Source organism: Schistocerca americana, unplaced genomic scaffold, assembly GCF_021461395.2.
Source record: "Schistocerca americana isolate TAMUIC-IGC-003095 unplaced genomic scaffold, iqSchAmer2.1 HiC_scaffold_72, whole genome shotgun sequence".
NCBI lineage: Eukaryota > Metazoa > Arthropoda > Insecta > Orthoptera > Acrididae > Schistocerca > Schistocerca americana.
Window position 1 is genome coordinate 102,797 of NW_025726478.1, and position 5,966 is coordinate 108,762.

Here is a 5,966-nt window from a genome sequence, read left to right on the forward strand (position 1 = left end):
CTCACTGTGTCTGGCCACTGTAGCCTGACTACAGTAGCTTCACATGGAGAAGTAATATGGTGCGGATACAAAGGTGGCGGTGGGGGGGGGGAGGGGTTAAGTAGGAGGAATTGGATGGGGATGGGTGTTGGTATAGCAGCGTAGAGGTGAGGGAAGATGTAGTGCTGCTTGTGGGAGTGTGCAAGGATGTGGTGGGGTCAGGGTAGGACTGCTAGTTGCAGATGGGAGGTTTGGGAAAGGAAGGAGAGCAGAAAAGGAGAAATACAGAGAAGGAGAAAACTCTAGTGGCTGTGTTGGGGGAATAGAAGGCTGTGTAGTCCTGGATTGGAAGCAGACAAGGAAATAAATAGATGGAGGGCACAGACTAGTGAAGGCTGAGGCCAGGTGTTTCCAGAACATAATATATATTGTAGAGAAAGTTCACACCTGTGCAGTTCAGAGAAGCTGGTGTTGGTAGGAAGGATCCAGATGGCAAGTAAGGGTGGTTCAGCTCTCTCTTGGCCGCACTTTGTTGGTGGTTATTCTTGCGGACAGACAGTTTGTTGGTTGTCATGCCCACATAGAAAGCAGCACAGTGTCAGCAGCTTAGTTTAGGGACCACATGGCTGCATTCACAGGTAATGCTACGTTTGACGGAATTGAAGATGCCTGTGACTGGACTGAAATTGGTAATGGAGGGAGGATGTATGGAATAGGTCATGCATATTGCAGTGATATGAGCCAAGAGGTAAGGGGTTGGGGGCAGGGGTGGAATAGTGATGAGTCAGTGATACTACACAGCTTTGTTAAATGGCAGAATATCACTGTGGGAGTGGTGGCAATGATAGTGGGTAGGGTATTTCGCATTTCATAGCACAATGAGAGGTAGTTGAAAACCTGGTGGGGGGGGGGGGGGGGGAGCGCATGTGATTCAGTTGCTCCAGTCCTGGATGGTACTGAAACAGAAAAGGACTGCTCCTTTGTTGCTGGACAGTGTGCATTTGCCAGGTCGTAGGTGGCTGGAGGGACAAGGTGTGGCAAATCTGTTTCTGGACAAGGTGGGGAGCCTAATTTTGGTCTGTGAATGCCTCAGTGAGACTGCTCGTGACCACTGATGGCTAGGCTGTATGGAAGGGACTTGTTGGTATCAAATGGGTGGCAACTGTGAAAGTGAAGGTATTGCTGGTGGTTAGTAGGTTTGATGTTGATGGAGGTAGTGATGTAGGCATCCTTGAGGTCAACATTGAAAAAGGTGAGTTGTTGGCTGAGGAAGAAGTAAATGGTAGAGAAGGTGTGGAGGTTCTAGAAGAGAGTGGGTAGGGGATTGCCACCCGTGGTCCAGTTCACTAAGATATTGTCACTGAATCTGAAGCAGCGGAGAGGTATGGGATTCTGGGTGTTTAGGAAGGATTCCTCTAGATGGCCCATGAATGGGATGGCATAAGATAGTGTCATGGGATTGCCCAGTGCGGTACCACATACCTGTTTGTAGGTGATGCCTTAAGCGGAGAGGTAATTGTGAGTGAGGATATAGTTGGCCTTGGTGATGAGGAAGGAGGTTGTAGGTTTGGAGTCAGTCAGGCAATGGGAAAGGAAGTGTTGAATAGGGGCAAGCCCATGGGCATTGAGGATTTTAGTGTAGAGGGAAGTGGCATCAGTGTTGATGAGGAGGGCACAGTATGGTAAAGGAACAGGAACTGTGCAGAGCTGGAGTAAATGGTTGGTGTACTATACATAGGAAGGTATCTTACTGGTGACTTTAGGAAGCGAGTAGAAGGTAGGAGTATAGGGAGTGGTGGGGGTGATGCGAGAGATGGACTCAGGGCAGAGGTTCTGGAATGGGCTTAACTATTTTGGCAGTGACTGTAGATACTATTGGATTTCAGGAATGGGGGCACTGTGGCAGGTTCTGTTGGTGGACAAATCTGAGAGCTGATTGAGTTCCTCTGCCAGGTAATCCTAGCAGTTCATAACCAGAGTGGTGGAGACATTGTCAGCAGATGGGATTATAAAGTCAGGATCAGTTTTTAGGTGGTGGGTTACTGTTCTTTCTGGAGGTATAAGGTTGGTTACCATGTTGAGGGATTTGGGGAATGATGGTGAGGCAAGGCTCAAGGTTAAGAAATTCTGGAATGCTAAAAGTGGATGAGTTAGTGGCAATGGAAATGGATGATAGCTGGACATGAGAGTGGCTAGAGTCAGGCATGGTTCAGTGTTAATTTTGGGTTGAGCCTGATTGATAGGGTTAGTGGCGAAAACTGTTTGCACTGTAGAGACTGAGAGAAGGAGAGAAGGTCCTCAACAAGCCCAGCATGATTAAATTTGGGATTAGGTCAAAAGGTAAGGCCTTTGGAAAGGATTGAATCTTCTGTGGGACTAGGGCTTTTAGAAGAAAGGTTCATGACTATGTGTCATGTCTGGTTAGGTTCTGGATTTTGTACGATGGTAGGAGGGAGTTTCTGAGGGTGTAATAAATGTCAAAGGTCTGTGAGGTGAAGTTTTATCAGCTATGTGGGATTGAGGCGTCATTGCGCATGCTCCTTTAGGTCCTGGAGGGCAAGAGATTTGATACGAGAGATGGCATATTGGAATATGGCATTGCAGAGCAGAGGAATTTTACAGATGGAGAGGAGATACTGCAAGGAGGTTTGAGCCTGGATTACATGATTTTGCAGGAATAGGCTGATGAGGGCTAAGGACTGGCAGAATCTGAACAGATGGAGGTCATTGCAGAAGGAGGGATAACAGCTGGAAGGGGGTAATTTGATGGTAAGACCATTTGTGGGGATTTCATGACTCAGGCAACAATGCAGGAATGGTTTGGCTAGGGATAGGGAAACTTATCTGTATTGGAGCAGATGGAAGGAGCAAGGATCCATAGAGATGGAAAAATGTGTAAAAATATGTGGGAAAAACTTGCAAAAAGAATGGAACAGATTGACTTTGGAGAAAAAGGTGAAAATGAACTTGTTGAATCTCGACCTTACCAACCATCTCCCTCCCTCTATCTCTCTTCCCATGTTCCATAAGACACATTATAATTTCACCTTATCCTTTTACACTTTCTGTCTCCTCCCTTCACAATTATACACCCACTGACATGCAGCCCCATTATTGTCTTCTCAGTTACTGTTTTCTTTTATCTCATTGTGTTTTCATGGTGATTTTGGTTCATTTTTGCTTTTCACTGGCATCCCTGCTCCCTCATGTTTCACCTCTTTCCTCCATACTTTATCCTTTCACATTTTGTGACTTTTTCCAATGTATTTTTATGGGTTTTCTATGCTTCTCTTTGGATACTTGCTCTTTCCATCTGCAACAATACAGATATGTTTCCCTGTCTCTAGCAAGAAACTAGTACTACATACCATTCCTGAATTGTTGTCTAGCTCATGGAATGCATCCAACAAGTCTTATTCTCAAATTACCAGTCTCCAACTGCAACCCCTTCTTCTACAATGACCTCCACCTGTTCAAATTCCATCAGTTCATATCCCTCACCAATCTATTCCTTCAAAACTGTGTAAATCAGACCCAAACATCCTCACAGTAGTTCCTCTCCATCTATAAAGTTCTTCTGCTTTGCAGCACCAAATTCCTGCACTCCCTCTCTCACACTGAAACACTGGCCCTCCAGGACATGCACAATGGTACTTCAAAAAAGTTTCCAACCTATTCATCTCCAGCTCCCACCTTGAACTACTATAATCCATCACCTCCACATCTGCCAACAATAGGTTTGTTGTCTAAGGGGTATGGATGGCATATTTTCCATTTCAAACCTGTATGAGACCAGTGTTCTAGAAGTAACACTTATAAATTTTCTCATTAGCAGTTGCAATTATGAGCAGTATCACTGTTTTTTGGTTAGTAGGTTACACAGTTGCATAAGTTTGTTGGACAAGTTGTTAATGAAAAATGTAAAAAAAATGCGACAGTTATGTTGCTTGAGAGAGTAATGGGAAATAAATTTATGTGGCCAGAAAAGGATGGTATTAGTGAAACAGACATTTCCCAAATAGTGAGTGCTTTACAATAACCTGTCACAGATTTTCAGGAATAGTTAACTTTCCTGACAGGAAATTAAAGCTTTTAAAATATTTTTTCTTTATTATTTGAATGCTGTTAATTTATTCATAAATATGTAACTGCACAATCATTTTAACATTTTTAGGTATATAATTCTTCAGAACAAACAAGCTAATACAAAATTCTGAAAAAAAAACCAGGTGTACTCAACTTCCACACTTCCCAGAAACTTCACCCTACAAAATCAGTTTTTAACATTGACAGAAAAAAATGTCTCATCTGTGAGTGTGGAAGAATTTTAGGTATACACATTCAGGGCAATCTGATATGAAAGACACTTGAATAATGTAAATAAAAATGTAAGTACACTTGCATATGCTGTAAGAATCTTCTCACAAAATACATCCCATTCATCAGTGGTCACAATGTACCATGGCAGTATCCATTCATTACTGATCTATGGAATTATCTTTTGGAGGAACTCCTTAAGTAGCAGAAAAACTTTTAGGCTAAAAAAGGATTGTTAGAATAGTGACACATCCTAAATATAGACACTATTGTACATCAATATTTAAATGCCTCAGTATACTGCCTCTTCCTTGTTTATATATCTATGAAGTACTAATCATCATAAAAGTAAGCATCTTAAAAGAAGAAAATATCTTCAAGCATAATTGTGATTTCTACTCTCATGATACTATGCAGAAGCATTACCTGCATGTCAATACACTAAATGCAAACATTAGTAGGAGAGGAGTCTGGCATACTGGCATTATGTACCATACTGGCATTATGCCATCCTTTCTGAAACATAAAAAATTATACTAGTTTAAAGTGAAACTGAAAGACTAGTTGTGTGACCACTGCTTCTATTCTGTTTCTGAGCTTTGGAGCATGAAGAAAATATAGTGTAATTGATCACATATTCTTAATTATACCATTCTTTCAATAATTTTTTCATTCTTACAATTATGTTACCAATATTCAACATGTATTGAATGATTTTTAAAAACACAGTATGTATGAACAAGGTGTACTATATCGAATATGACTTGTCCTATATTACTTGCACAAACTATTTTGCTAAATCATGATTTACAGGATGAATAAAGAAATACAACTACAAATAATTTCAGTACTTCACCACAAGTTAAACTGATGTATTATGTCAATAATACTAAAATGTTACATCCACAACATTTGTCTTATATTGTATTGGTTAGGGTAAATTTATTTAATTCTGAGATGTTTTTATAAATGCTGTTCCTTGCACCTACCTCATGTTTCTATTTATATTGAACAATCTCACAGATATTACAAGAACTTCAAATGTGCATTATCTTCAATTTTCTGATTTACATCTGTAACGCCACCTTTTCATTTTGTGAGTGGCAAATAAACACAGCTTGCTTAAACCTAGAGTGAGCATCCTGGTGTATTTTATACACCAGACTCAGCTTTTTCCCTCTGCCAGAAAAAGACCAAGCCTTATAGCCTTCTAGCTGTTGATACCTCTCTAGTCATCATTTAGCTTATGTTTAGTTGTGTCACAGTGATTGCAGTGTCAACAGGTTGAGAACAACGATAAGTTATTCCTGGAACGGCAGCAGCAGTATACGGTATACACCACGTGCCTGGCCCTGTAAGCATTATTTCAAACTGTCAACATTATCTGTTGTATGTTTACATGAAGTGGTGTGCTACACAGCAAAGTATTTCAGAGATGTCCATTATTATACTTCATTAACTGGTAACAATAATTTATGTTTCTAACTGTAAGGCCAAAAAATACTTGACAGAGGAGAAATCAGAGTGCACTCTTTTAAGGATGCTTGCAGAAGAAGACATTGGTTGAGATACTGACGACTTGATTTATGATGGAGAGGATGAAGTAATATTACAAAGTGATTATAATAGTGACTGAAATTTAATGTGATGAAAGATTACCTTCCTTTGAT